Source organism: Neofelis nebulosa, chromosome 14 (genome assembly GCF_028018385.1).
Source record: "Neofelis nebulosa isolate mNeoNeb1 chromosome 14, mNeoNeb1.pri, whole genome shotgun sequence".
In the NCBI taxonomy this organism is placed as follows: domain Eukaryota; kingdom Metazoa; phylum Chordata; class Mammalia; order Carnivora; family Felidae; genus Neofelis; species Neofelis nebulosa.
The window spans coordinates 82755638-82770013 of NC_080795.1; the positions used below are offsets into that span (position 1 = coordinate 82755638).

A 14376-nucleotide genomic window follows, 5' to 3' on the forward strand; every position below is an offset into this window, starting at 1 on the left:
CCCGGCACCTGTCAATCTGACCTTACTTGGAAGTGGGGTGTTTGCAGGTGACGTGACCAAGTAAAGATGAGGTCATTAGGGTCCCTAATCCCGTGTGACCGGTGCCCCACAAGAGAACATGTGAACACGACACGTGAAGGCAGAGACACAGGCGGGGAGGATGCAGTGTGGTGACAGACGCGGAGGCGAAGCGATGCGTCCCCGGGCCAAGGGTTGGCGGCAAGGCGCCGGCACCCGGAGACGCGGGCAGAGCCCAGCACACGGGCCGCAGCACCTGCGTTTTGGGCTCCGGCCTCCAGAACCGGGAGGGGACATGTTCTAATCCCAAGGCTCCCGGTTTGTGGCCCCGGGAGACGGACACACGTGCACACCTGAGACGCGATCATGGTGGCCCGGCCTCCGTGCCACGCTGGAGCTGGGATGAGGTCATGCAGCCCGAAGGCAGAGAGGGTGCGGCTCCGGGAGAAAAACCCGAGGTGTGCTGACCAGGGAGGGCGGGGAGGGTGCCACCGGGGCTGGGGCACACGGCCGAGACTTGGGCCTCGTCGGGCGGGCCTGGGGCTACAGGTGGGCCGTGACCTCCAGGGCTGGCCGCTGGGCAGGGGTGACCCCATCTCAGCCGAGGCCAAAAGAGGGCCACTGTGATGGCGGCTCAGACGCAGGATCCCTTCCCGGGCTCCTGCCCGCCTTAGACCGCGTCCCGGAGAAAGCGGGAGCTGGCGGCTGAGCCCGAGGCTGGGGGGGGGGGGGGGGGGCGCAGGGTTGGGGTGGGCGGGGGGGGGGGAACACAGGAAGATGTGAGAGGAGCAACGGCCGCAGACTCCACACTTGTGCTCTGAGGCTCTACTGGCTGGAGGAGGCTTCATGCGGCTGCAGAGAGCAGAGGGCAGCACGAGGAAGACGCTCTGAGCCCCTGACCCGCGGCCGAGAAAATCCGTCGGCAAGGGAGCCGATGCGCCTCCTCGTTGGCCTGAACCAGGCCTTCGTGGGCCAGCAGGGCTCGGCCCACCCCCCCACGTGCTCACGGCCTTCGCACACGCCGTTCCCTGTTCTCCGTTGTCCGTCCATCTCCACCTTCTGGATTGGGAGGTGTCTGAACAGAGCTCCCGCGCTATCACCTGGTCCCGCGAACGGGAGGTGTCAGAGGACTAGCATGGAGCTCCGTGGTCCCAGACCACGGGGGACCTGTGGGCCTCGCTGGGACCGAGGGCGGGAGCGCGCTGCCCCGAGGCAGGGTGTAATGTGCATTCCGACCCATCCCAGTGGACGCAGACCATTTGGGCTTCTCTTCCTCCAAGCGTTCCAGGGCTCAGAGGGAGACTCGCCCGCGCAGGATTCTGCAGGGGACGACCTCAAACCCAGGAGCCACCTGATGGCAAAGGAGGCGACGCAGCGGGCGGGAGACGTGGGACCCTGTCGTCCTCCACACGGACACGGCCCCAGGGTGGTTGGAACCGCCTCTAGAATCAGCTGGTGAGGCCGGGCGCTGTTCTCCGAGGCGGCTGTAGGTCTCGAACCCATAACCACGATGCGTACAGGCAGGCTGTGTGCCTCTGGGCGTGACGGGGTGGATGCGGGCATGGCCCACTCGTCACCACTCCCGTGGCCCCTGGGAGCCGTGACTCTGTGCCTCCCATCCTGCCCTGCAGGTCCAGAGGTGCTGGTTCAGGGGGGTTTGCTTCCTCCGGGGGGACAGCGGGGTCACACTGCTCCTACAGCGCCGCCTGGTTCCTTTGGGCTCCGCGTGCCAGGAGGCGAGCAGGCGGAGAAAGGAGCTACCATTCTGTAGAGGGTGGTGGCTGCTGCTGGCCGGGGCCGGGGAGTGTGGCCTGGGTCCGGAGCACGGAGGGGCCCCCTGAGATGCTACTGGCGACACGGGCCGGTCTTACCTACACGTGGCAAGGACCGCCACCTTGACTCGGCGCCGGGCCAGCGAGGGAACAGGAAGACGGGCCTCTAGGGCGGAGGGGCGGAGAGTCGGCTGTGGCTTTGGGAGCAAATGTGGCGCAGGTGCGCCAGCTCACCCGCCCGGCGGTTCTGGGGAGGAACCTTCCCTCCGTGTGGCAGCATCTGGCTGAAGTCTGTTTCCCTTGTTTCAAAAGCTCCAACAGAGGGACCCCTGGTGGCTCAATCAATCGACGGAGCGTCTGACTGTTGATTTCGGCTCAGGTCGTGATCCCAGGGTTATGGGATCGAGCCCTGTGTCGGGACTCTGTGCCGAGCGTGGAGCCTACTTGGGATTCTCTCTCTCTCTCTCTCTCTCTCTCTCTCTCTCTCTCTCTCTCTCCCCACCCTGCCCTCTCTCTTAAAGCAAACAAATGCTCCATGAGAAACCGGTGCAAGTCCCCGTGACTTATCATGGCACCAGGCACACAGCAGGGGCACAATTAATGTTGAGTTCCTCGGTGAATCCAATTGGGTGTGGGGGCACCCGGGTTCCCGCCGGGGTACTGGGCCGGCACGTATCTAGGATCACGGCCCGTGCTTTGCCCCCTCGGCGCCTGCCCCTGCCCCTGGCTCTCCCCGTGGCGGACGAGCTCCCGTCTCCCAGCCTGGACTCCACCGTCGGCCCACGTAGTTCGGGCTTGGGCTGCCAGCCACACTCTCAGACCCTGGATGTTGAGGGCGTGGTTCAAGCTGAGCAGATACGCCAGGCTGTTGGTGGCTGCGGCTACCGTGGTGGGTCCGTGGAGATCACTGCCTCTGAGCTCTTCGGGCCACATCTGGTCCCCTTCTTCCTAGGGCCCCCCGTTATCCTTCCAGCGCAGAGTCCCGGATTGCTTCCAGGGGGAACACAGCAGACAGCGAGCCGTCCTAAACGGAGTGGTCTTGGGGCCGACACGGGGTGCGGGGCAGTGGGGGCCCCTCACTCTCTGGGGGGAGAGGTCTCCTGCCTCCCAGGACCCAGGACAAGCTGGCTGGCTGGGTCGACTGAGGGCTGGGGCTCCAGGTGATGGTCAACCACACCCATCTCCTAACTTAGAAGCTGGTTAAGAAATAAGACACAGGCACAGAGAGGCAGAGATAGAAAGGTCCATTGCCTGCCACTGAATTGAGGCCACAGCTCCCATCGGCTCATTTTGCTGCCCTGAGCCCCTTCCCCAGCTGGAGGTGGCATAGCATCCCGGTGCCGCCCTCTCCCCAGCTGCACTGGAAGGGAGGACACTGTGTGTCCCGCGGACTGGTCTCCCTCACCCCCCCCCCGGGATGCCCCCTCTTCCCCAAGGTGGAAGCCCCCCCCTCAGAGGGTTAGGTGAAGTCCGCGGTGGAGTTCAGAGGCTGTGGGCCGGAGCTGTCTCTACAGCCCTGGACAGACGTCCCCCCTCCCTGGCCGGAGGCATGGACTCAGGCTGAGAAAGTCACTAGACCCTGTGGGCGGATGATCACAACATTGACAGACGTCCCCAGGGGAGGCCAGCCCTTCCCCGAGGCTCTTTCGCCCTAAGCAGCCTGTCAACACTGCTGACGAGCACCCCCTGAGCGAGGAAGGTTCTTCCGAAGCCAGGTGCCCGTATGCTGTCCCCAACGTCCCTGGGACCTCACCCTGAGCGCTCAGAGCCGCGTCAGACCCAGGAGGCTGAGGCAGCACCCACACCCACGTGACTTTTGGAATGAACTCGAGCAGCACTGTGGATCGCACGGGGGATGGGCTGGGGCACCTGGCCACGCTCGGGTGTGAGTGGGTCCTGCACTGGGGGTGCTCCCACCCCGCCAAGGTGGTCCCTGCCTCCTACGCACCCTGCTGGGACTCTACAAGCTGCTGGCTCTGGGACCCAGGCCCCTGCGTGGGGGGCGTCCCCTCCTTGAGGCTGTCAGAGGGGGGCTGCTTGCTCTGGGGTCTGTGCTGTGCCGGCCTCATTTGTGGTTGGTCCCTGCCAGGCTCAGATGGGCCTCTCCCAGTGGCCACAGCCTTGCAGGGCCTCCGTCCCGGCCATCATCACCTATGACATGCAGATGGGACACCTGTTCCCAGCTTCCCCCGGCTACGCGGCTCCTCCATACCAGGACTCAGGAGCAGCCTTGGTCGGGTCCTCGGAGGGGGCGGGTCCTCGGAGGGGGCGGGTCCTCGGAGGGGGCGGGTCCTCGGAGGGGGCGGGTCCTCGGAGGGGGCGGGTCCTCGGAGGGGGCGGGTCCTCGGAGGGGGCGGGTCCTCGGAGGGGGCGGGTCCTCGGACGGGGCGGGTCCTCGGACAGGGCCAGTCACTTACGAAGAGGACTCGTCTGCTGGGACCTGCCTTGCCAAAGGCACTGGAGGCTGCACGCAGGTCTCCCCTTGCAGGGACAGCAGGCGCCGTCCAAGCGGCTGTGTCCTAAGGCAGAGCCGGACAGCCTGCACAGCCTGCTCAGAGGGGTCGGTCTGAGGTACCCCCAGAGAATGGCGATGGCCTCCGAAGAAATTCACCAAGCTCGCGCCTCCCAGGTTTGTGTGCGAGTCACAGTGGTGTTTATCCTCTGCTCTAAGATGAGTTTGCCCTCTAAGGTGAGGGCACGTGAGGCTGGCTGGCACTCGCTCCTCGGAGTCCTGTGAGGCTGGTGCTGTCCGTGTGTCTCACCCACCTCGCCTCGCCCTGGCGTCAGTCCTCACGGGGCGGGGCTCTTGTACCCACACGCCAGGCAGGAAGAAGAAAGAGTCCAGGGGCTGAACGAGACCCCCCCCCCGCCTCCGCCGCCGTCCCAGCTTTGTGTCTCCCAAGATGCAGAATGGAATAACCCCCTGAGCGGAGACACAGCAGGTTGACCAAAGTCACAGGTGCACTCAGCTGAGGTCCCAGACGATCCTGGGGGTGTCCCTGCACCCACACCTGCGCTCTTAAGCAGAGACTTGATTGAGGGTCTCTCTGCACTGCCAGGCTGGCGAGGGTGGAGGTTAGAGAGGGTGCAGGCATCATCAGAGGCCAGTTCAGGAGCCACAGCCCATCCCCAGCACCAGGCAGCGAGCGGCTGTGGGAAGGAAGGGACGCTGGGCAGCACGTCGTGGGACCATCTCCAGGCTGCAGGCCCTGCGTGCAAAGCGGGACAGGACGGTCACAGAATGCGGCTTTTCGCCTCGTTTCCCGAGGTTGCCGTCACGATGACCACAAACAGCAGAAGTCACCCTCCCACCATCTGGGGACCAGACTCTGGACCCAGGTGTCAGGGCCGCGGTCCCCCAGACCACTCCGGGATGGGGGGACGCTGCCCGCCCCCTCCAGCTTCTGGGGCCCCAGTGTCCCTGGCTTGTGGCTGCATCCCTCAGTCTCTGCCTTGGTCTCCACGTGGCCTCTTTTTACCTCTGTGTGTCTCTCACAGTGACACCTGTCGTTTGATTTAAGGCCCACCTGGATAATCCAGGACGGGGTCACCTCAAGAGCCTCTATCCACTTGCACCCCTGCTAAGACCTTCGTCCTACATTCACAAATAAGGGATTAGGGTGGAGGTGCATCGGGACCTCGGCTCTGCCCGGCGACGAGTGTGAGTAGGACCGGTTGCCAACTCTCGCCCGAGGCCCGGGCACTCCCCGTTACAGCCCCTCTGGGGGGTGGGGGTGGCAAAAGACTGAGGGGGCTTCCGCGGGCACCTTCCGCAGGGACCGGGCCGCGGTGGGGCTGCTCCTGCCAGTCTGTGGTTTTGATGCAAATCAGGGGAGCCCTAAGGGTTGCCCATTTATTTTAGTTCTGAGGGTTTATGGTTGAGGGGACAACCCTGGGGACCCTGGTGGGCCCTGAGGCCCGAGTCCCTCTTTCCTCTGGCCGCTGGGATCCCACCACCCGCACAGCAGCCAGAGAGCAGGAGGGAGAGGGGGCAGGGCGTGACGAACCTCAGTTACACACTCCCCGCCACCCGCAAATCTGCGCGGGGGACAGCCTGTGCGCGCTTCCAGCCCTAAACCACCTTCCGTCTCTGTCACACGCGTGTCCCACGGGTCGGGCTGCTCACCTATGTCAGCAAGCCCTGTCCGCAGGGGCCGTGCCCCCTCCCGCAGAACCGGAGGAGCTCCTGGCGCAAGGAGGGGACTGTGGACTCCAGGCGCCCGCGTGAGGAGCCCTGGGGACGCGGGGGGCGTGGGGACGCACGGGTGAGCCCGGGGACTGGCCCAAAGCCTTGGTGCAGGCAGCTGGGCAGGGGAAGGAGAGACAAATACAAAAGGAAACGGCAGTGCAGTGGACGTGGAGGCGAAGATCCCAACATGGAGGTGCGGGGACTCCGGAAGGCGGGATGAACGGACCCAACAGTGTTGGGAGGAAGGTGGAGCTCAGCTTGCAGAGTCAGGGAAAAAGGACGGGATCACAGAAGAGACGAGGAGAAGTGGGCCTGACACACAACAGTGGGACTCAACGGTATCCAAGACAAGAGGAAGCTTCTACAGCCATTGGGAGAGGAAGATGAGGCCTCCGTGTGGGCCGGGCTCATGAGGGACGCTGGATGCCAGACAACAGTGTGCTGTTGTCATGCACGAAGCGGGGGGGGGGGGGGGGGGGGGGGGTCTTTGGGCCTTAGATTTGCCCAAATCTATCCAGCCACTCAACTGTGGTCACAATAACAACATTCTCAGATGGCCCAGTCCTCCCATGGAGAGAGCATTTGGAGCTGACAGGAAGAAGGAAATAAGGAAAGAAACCAATGGACGGGGTAGGGGACAATGGACTGAAGATAAGAGCACGGCCAGAAGAACCCAGAGACAAGGCTCCATGATGTTGCCCTTGAAGGTGAACGTGGGGCCGGGAGGAGGCCAGCCGCCCTGCCCCGTGGGAAGACACGCACCCATAGAGAAGGGAAATGAACAGGAGTGTGAATCTTTGTTTTAATACAATTTATTTTACTTTATATTAGAGAGAGAGAGAGAGAGCGGGCAGGGGAGAAGGGCGGAGGGAGAGAGAGAATCCCAAACAGGCTCCACGTTCAGCCCAGATCCCTGACCCTGGGATCGTGACCTGGGCCGAAATCAAGAGTCAGATGCTCAACCGACTGAGCCGCCCAGGCGCCCCCGATATATTTCTTTTAGAAATCAGCGAAATTAGATTTGTCCAATAGGAAGCAGAGAAGTAAATAGAACAGATGTAATAACATGGCGGAAATCAATCCGAATGTGCCAGTAGGTACACGACGCGGAGTGCGTTAAACTCACCATTAAGGGATTCTTGGACTGGACTTGAAAAAAAGCACCAACGAGATCCAGCATGTGGTCTGCAAGGACCAGCCTTGAAAAGCCGTTTGAGCCAAAGAAAGCTGTCCTGATCTGTGACCCAGGCAGGGCTTTCTGGAAAGGAACGGGGCTGCTGTGTGTGCTGATAAACGGAGCAGCAGAACAGGGGGCGCCCAGCAGCCCCTCGGGATCTGTAAGAAACGCAGGGGCACCCGCCAACGGCACACGTCTCGAGGAACTGCTTGTTCGGAAAGACGAAAACGGAAGGCACATACCGGAGCCTCAGCGAAACAACTAAATACGACTCGTCAGACAGATACGTCCTGTAGACACAGCACGCCTGCTTTTTGAGTCCGTAGGGAACGTTTCTGCCCAAATATCAGGCCACAAAGAAGTCTTAGAACATCCCAAACAGTCAATAACTAAAGATTTAAACAAGATTTCTTTAAAAATCAAGCCATTTGAATACCTAGATATGATGGACACATTCCTAGAGATATGTATCAAAATTGGAAAATAAGAGAGACTGTCAGGGGTGCTGGGGTAGCTCAGTCGGTTAAGCATCTGACTCTTTTTTTTTTTAAGTATATTTATTTACCTTGAGAGAGAGAGAGAGCACAAGTTGGGGAGGGACAGAGAGGGAGAGGGGATCTCAAGCAGGCTCCAAGCTGTCAGTGCAGAGCCTGATGTGGGGCTTGAACTCATGAACCCTGAGACCATGACCTGAGCCAAAGTTGGATGCTTCACTGACTGAGCCACCCAGGCGCCCCAAGCATCCGGCTCTTGATTTCAGCTCCAGTCATGATCTCACAGTTCGCGGGTTCAGTCCCCACTATCAGCACAGGGCCTGCTTGGAATTCTCTCTCTTCCTCTCTCTCTGCCCCTTCCCTTCTCCTCTCCTCTCCTGTCCTCTCTTCTCTTCTCCTCTCCTCTCCTCTCCTCTGCTCTCCTGTCCTCTCTTCTCCTCCCCTCTCCTCTCCTCTCCTCTCTTCTCCTCTCTCAAAATAAATAAATAAAATCTTTAAAGATAAACAAAGTCTTAAAACCCCAACTGGTTTCTCACCCATCTGGTTCCAGTTAGCTCTGTGTGCCAGAGGACACGCCCTCAGATCTCTGAAGACTTGATAATCCCTTTCCACTTTGCAAATCCCGTTCTCCTTTTCTTGACTTAATCGTGAACACTTCAGCCCCATCCAGAACCTTTAGTGTCTTTATCTGGAGCCATTTTGTTACCCGAGAAGATTTACCAGGTGCTCGCCTAACCCATCAGGGATCAAGTGTGGGTATGCTGTGCTCCCCTGACTTAACCCTTGACTTAAGGCTGAGGTGTATAACAGGCTTCTGTCACTCGAGGTGCTCCTGTCCACGGCTGAGAAGCAGTTGTCTCTTGCAACTTTCTAAGTCCCTGAAATCAGGCACTGGCTTCCTTTCCCTTTATCTTGCTCGCAAACCAGCCCGTGCTTGTCTGGGCATCTCGCCGTCTCTCTCAAAATAGAATTCACTGTCACGAAAGTCACCCCTTTAAAAGCGTACAGTTGTTTTTTATTTTTTTTTAGCATATCCCAAGGCTCGGTGACCATCAGGTCCAGCCAATTCCACAACATTCCGCCATTCCTAAAGAAACCCCATACACTTTAGCAGGGACGGTCGCCTATGTTCTGTCTCTATGGACTGGCCTCCCCGGGGCGCTTCCTGCGAATGGGCTCGGACCATATATGGTTTGCGTCCGACTTCTTTCACCCTCCCATCGCGTTGTGAAGGTCCGTCCCCGCGGTAGCAGGTGTCAGCACCCCTTCCTTTTTAAGGCTGACTAATATTCCGTTGTGTGGATCCACGACATTTTCTTTGTCCGGTCGTCGGCTGATGGGCGGATTGTTCGCACTTTTTAGGTGTTACGAATAAAGCAGCCATGAACGTTAGTGAGTTTTTGTAGGGACGTGTGTTTGCAATCCTCTTAAGTTCACTCCTCGATTCCTAGGAGTGGGACTCCTGGGTCCTATCGTCAGACTGTTTCCCCCAGTGGCCGCACCGCCTCGCATTGCCGCCAGCAGCGTACGAGGGTCCCCGCGTCTCCACATCCTCTCTAGTGCTTGTTCACCTGCTACCCTCTGTTCGTCCGTTTTAAGTTCCGGCTGTCCTCGTAAAGTGGCATCGCACTGTGGTCTTGATTTGCACTTTCCTAACGACTGATGACATTGACGTCTTTGCCGTGCTCCTTAGACATTTGTGTGTCTCCTTTGGAAAAATGTCCACTCAAATCCTTTGCCTTAAAAATCTTTTTTTGTCGAGCTGTAAGTGTTCTTTATGGATTCTAAGTACAAGACTCTTATCAGACAGGCGATTTCCAAATATTTTCTCCCATTATGTGGGTTATCTTTTTCCTTTCTAGATGGTGTCCTTCAAGGCACAGGAAGTTTTCATTTTGATGAAATCGAATGTCTTTTTTCTATGGTTGCTTATGCGTTTGGTGTCTTTGTAAGAAACCATTCTTTTTTAATTTTTAATTTTTATTTGTTTGGGAGGGCATGAGCTGGGGAGGGACACAGAGAGAGAGAGGGCGGGGGGGAGGGGGGAGAGAGAGAATCCCAAGTGGGGAGCCTGCCAGTGCGGAGCCTGATGCGGGGCTCGAACTCACAAGCCATGAGATCATGACCTGAGCTAAAATCTAAGTCGGGGCGTTTAACCGACTGAGCCACCCAGGCGCCCTTGTAAGAAACCACGGTTAATTCCAGGTAACAAAAATGTATGTCTGTTTCTTCTAAGAGATTAGTAGTTTGGCTCTTACATTTTGGTCCATTTTGAGTCCATTTTTTGTATGTGATGTGAAGCAGATGTCTAGCTTTGTTCTTTCGCATGAGGCTGTCCAGCTGTCCCGGCACCATTTGCTAAAAGATTACTCTCTCAAGTCTTGATTATTTTCCAGTAACCAATATGTCTGTCCTTAGGCCAGGATCACACTGTTGATTTGTAGCAGGTTATTGAATCTTTGTGGTAAACTGTGGTACAGAATTTGTAGTAAACTTTTAAATCGAGAAATGTGAATCCTGCAATTCTGTTGTTTTTGAAGATTGTTTGGCCATTCTGAGTCTCCCACAGCTTCACAGGAATTTTAGGATTAGCTTATCCGTTGTTTTTAAATGTTTATTTATTTAATAAAGAGAGATAGGGAGTGAGCACACATGGGGGAGGGGTAGAGGGAGAGAGAGAATCCCAAGCAGGCCCCTCCCCCCCCCCCCCCCCCCCCCCCCCCCCGCCGCCGCCATCAGCACAGAGCCCAGTGCAGGGCTCAAACCCATGAACCGGAGACCATGTCTGGAGCCGAAATCAAGAATCAGATGCTCAACCAACCGAGGCACCCAGGCGCCCTAGCCTGTCCATTTTTGCCAAAAAGCACAGCTGGAAATGTTGGAGATCGCACTGACTCTGCAGATGAACTTGGGGATCGGTGCCATCTACTGGTGGGAAATCTCTGATCCGTGAACACAAGATGACTTTCCATTTATTTAGATCTTTTCTAATTTCTTTCAACAACACTTTACAGTTTCCAGTACACAACCACTTCTTTGGCTAAACTTATTACGAAATATTTTATTGTTTTTAATGCTCTTCTTAATGGGATTTTTCTCAGTTTCATTTTGGATTGTTCCTTGTTAGTATGAAACACAGCCGAGTTTTGTATGTTGATCTCATATCTCAAGTCTCGCCAAACTCGCTTCTGACAGCTACCAGTTTTCTGGCGTGCTTTCTAGTGTTTTCTATATTTAAGATCATGTCATCTACAAAGAGAAACGCCTTTACTTCTTCCTTTCCAATCAGGATGACTTTGGATTATTTTCTCGCCTAATTGCCTGGCTGGCATCTCCTGCACAGGTTGAACAGGAGAGGTGAAAGTTGGTGCCCTTGTCTGGCTCCTGATCTTGGAAGGAAAGCTGTCCTCCCTCCACCATCAAGTATGATGTTACCTGTGGGTTTTTCCTAGATGCCCTTTATCGGGTGGAGAAACTTCCCTACTCTTTCTGCTTTGCTAAGTGTTTTGGTCATGGACAGATGCTATGTTTTGTCAAATGCTCTTATTCTATCTGTTGATGACCATGTGGTTTCCTCCCTCTATTTATTTAATATGGCGCGTTACATTGATTAACTTTCATTCGTTGAACACAACTTGCAATCCTGGGATATTCTCCAGTTGGTACTGGGGATAATCCTTTTTAAATGCTGGTGGGTTTGGGTTGCTAGTATTTTGTGGAGAATTTTTGCATCCATGTTCATAAGGGATATTGGTCTGTAGTTTTCTTTTCTTGTGATGTCTTTGTCTGGTTTTGTTATCATGGTAATGCTGGCCTCTTAGAATGAGTTAGTGAGGGGCGCCTGGGTGGCTCAGTCGGTTGAGCGTCCGACTTCAGCTCAGGTCACGATCTCATGGTCTGCGAGTTCGAGCCCCGCGTCGGGCTCTGGGCTGATGGCTCAGAGCCTGGAGCCTGCTTCCGATTCTGTGTCTCCCTCTCACTCTGCCCCTCCCCCGTTCATGCTGTGTCTCTCTCTGGCTCAAAAATAAATAAACGTTAAAAAAAAAATTAAAAAAAAAAAAAAAAAGAATGAGTTAGTGAGTCTTCCCTTTTTGAAAGCTTATGACAAACTGATGTTGATTCTTCATTAAACTTCTGGTGGACTTTGGTAGTAAAGTCATCTGGGCTTTTAATGAGGGAAGATTTTTAGATTGCGATCTCTCTTCACCTGTTTCAGGTCCACTGTAAGAGTAGAAATTTTCTATTTCTGGGGCACCTGGGGGGCTCAGTCGGTTAAGCACCCGACTTCGGCTCAGGTCATGATCTCGTGGTCGGCGGGTTTGAGCCCCGCGTCTGGCTGTGTGCTGCTGACAGGTCAGAGTCTGGAGCCTGCTTCCGATTCTGTGTCTCCCTCTCTCTCTGTCCCTCCCCTGCTCATGCTCTCTCTCTCTCTCTCTCTCTCTCTCTCAAAAATAAATAAAAACATTTTTTAAAAATTTTAAAACAAAATTTCTATTTCTTCTTGAGCTAGTTTATATCTTTCTAGGAATTATTTCATTTCATCCAGATCATCTAATGTGTTGGCATATGGTTGTTCATAGTATTCCCTTATAATCATTTTTATTTCTGTAAGGTCAGTAGTAATGTCCCCTTTTTCATACATGATTTTAGTGATTTCAGTCTTCTCTTTTCCTCTTGGTCTGTCTAGCTAAAGGCTTTTCTATTTTATTTATCTTTTCATTTAATGTTTATTTATTTTTGAGAGAGTGAAAGCAGGAGAGGCGCAGAGAGAGGGGGACAGAGGATCTGAAGTGGGCTCTGTGCTGACAGGCTGACAGCAGTGAGCCTGATGTGGGGCTCGAACTCACCAACCATAAGGTCATGACCTGAGCTGAAGTCGGACTCTCAACTGACTGACCCACACAGGCGCACCTATATATCTTTCTAAAGAACCAACTTTTGGTTTCACTGATTTTTTTTCCTACTGTTTTTCTATTCTCTGTTTCCGTTCTAATCTTTACTATTCCCATCCTTCTGCCTGCTTTGAGTTTAGTTTACTCTTCTCTACCTTCTTAAGGTGAAAGATTAGTTTATTAATTTGAGGTGTTTGTTATTTTCAGTGTAGGTGTTTAAAGATATCAATTTCTCTGAGCACTGCTTTTGCCGTATCCCATAAGTTTTGGTCCGTTGTGTTTTTGTTTTTAGTCTTTTCAAAGTACTTTCTAATTTCCCTTGGAATTTCCTCTTTGACCATTAGTAATTTAGGAGTGTGTTGTTTAATTTCCACAGAAGTGTGAATTTTCCAAATTTCTTTCTTTCTGACGATTTGCAATTTCATTCTATTTTGGTCAGAGAATATTTTTTGCATGATTTCAATCCTTTTAAATTTACTGAGACCTATTTTATGGCCTAACATGCGGTCTGTCCTGGAGAATGTTTCACATACACTTGAGAAGATTGTGTATCCTTTTGTTGTCGGGTGGAAAGTTCTATTATGCCTGTTAGGTCTAGTTGGCCTGTAGTGGTTTTCATGTCTTCTCTTTCTTTGCTGATCTTCTAATTGTTCTATCCATTATGAAAGTTGGGTATTAAAGCTTCCAACTATTATTGTTTGTTTTTTTTTTCCAACCAAAAGGTCTCACATATTTATTACTGAACCACTCACTGGAGCAGAAGCTTAGCAACAGAGGAAATCATTTCCCTGGTAAAACAGGTCTGTTATTCAGGTAGTAGGGATGTTACAGAGCCATCAGACAGGAACACGTGACGTTCCTGTAGCATAAGTATGTGTGCTGTCTCATGTGCGATCCCTTAGAGACCCAGCTTGGTTCTTTTCCAATGCCTCCTCTTGGAGTTCTGCCTGATTTAATTGCCAATTTTCATCCAAATCCACCGGGCAATGGGCCCATTCTGCTTTTGTTTCTTGGCCAGGAATCGCTTAATCCTGAAAGTCTTGTGAGAAAACATGGCGAGGAACAGTCAAGCACACACACCACGGTGGTGGGAAAAAGGCGAGAGCTCCAACTATTATTGTTAAATTGTAAGTTTCTCCCTTTAAAGGTTTTGTCAGTTTTTGCTTCATGTATTTTGAGGCTTTGTCGTTGGGTGCATATATGTTTATAAATATCGTGTCTTCTGGATTGAGTGACACTTATATCATTATAAGATGTTATAAGACAATTTCCATATGTTTTGTGAGCATCAACTTAGATTTACATTGCTTCTGTAGCCGTCCTATAAGTCAGGGAGGAAAAAAAGCAGTTATAAACAAAAACTACTCATATGCTGTCTTTTGTATTTATCTTTGCACATAGCTGTACTGGTGTTCTGAATTTCTTCATGTGAATCTGAATCGTTGTCTGGTGTCTTTTCACTTCAGCCCAAAGGACTTGCTTTAGTATTCCCTGTAGGTCAGATCCACTAACAACAAACTCTCCCCTCTTTGGTTTATTATTATTAAGAATGTTTTAAGCTTTTCTTCATTTTTTAAGAATGATTTTGCTGAATATAGAATTCTTGGTTGACTTGTTTTCTTTTGATTACGTCATTCTACTTTGGGTACGTCAGGTCTCTGAGACGCTGTTCATTTCTTAATTTATTTTTCTTTCTAAGACTAGATAATCTCAATTGATATATCTTCAAATTCGATGATTCTTTTTTCGGCTTGCTCAAATTTGATTTTGAATCCCTAGAGTGGATTTTTTTTTTTAATGTTTCTTTATTTTTGAGAGAGATAGAGACAGCGTG

The 14376-nt window shown here is 53.4% G+C and overlaps 1 pseudogene; it reads right to left on the reverse strand.

Annotated features, from left to right (window-relative positions):
- Positions 1-13337: 13337 nt before the first annotated feature.
- On the reverse strand, positions 13338-13940 carry LOC131495158 (large ribosomal subunit protein eL39-like; annotated as a pseudogene).
- Between the last annotated feature and the right edge of the window lie 436 nt (positions 13941-14376).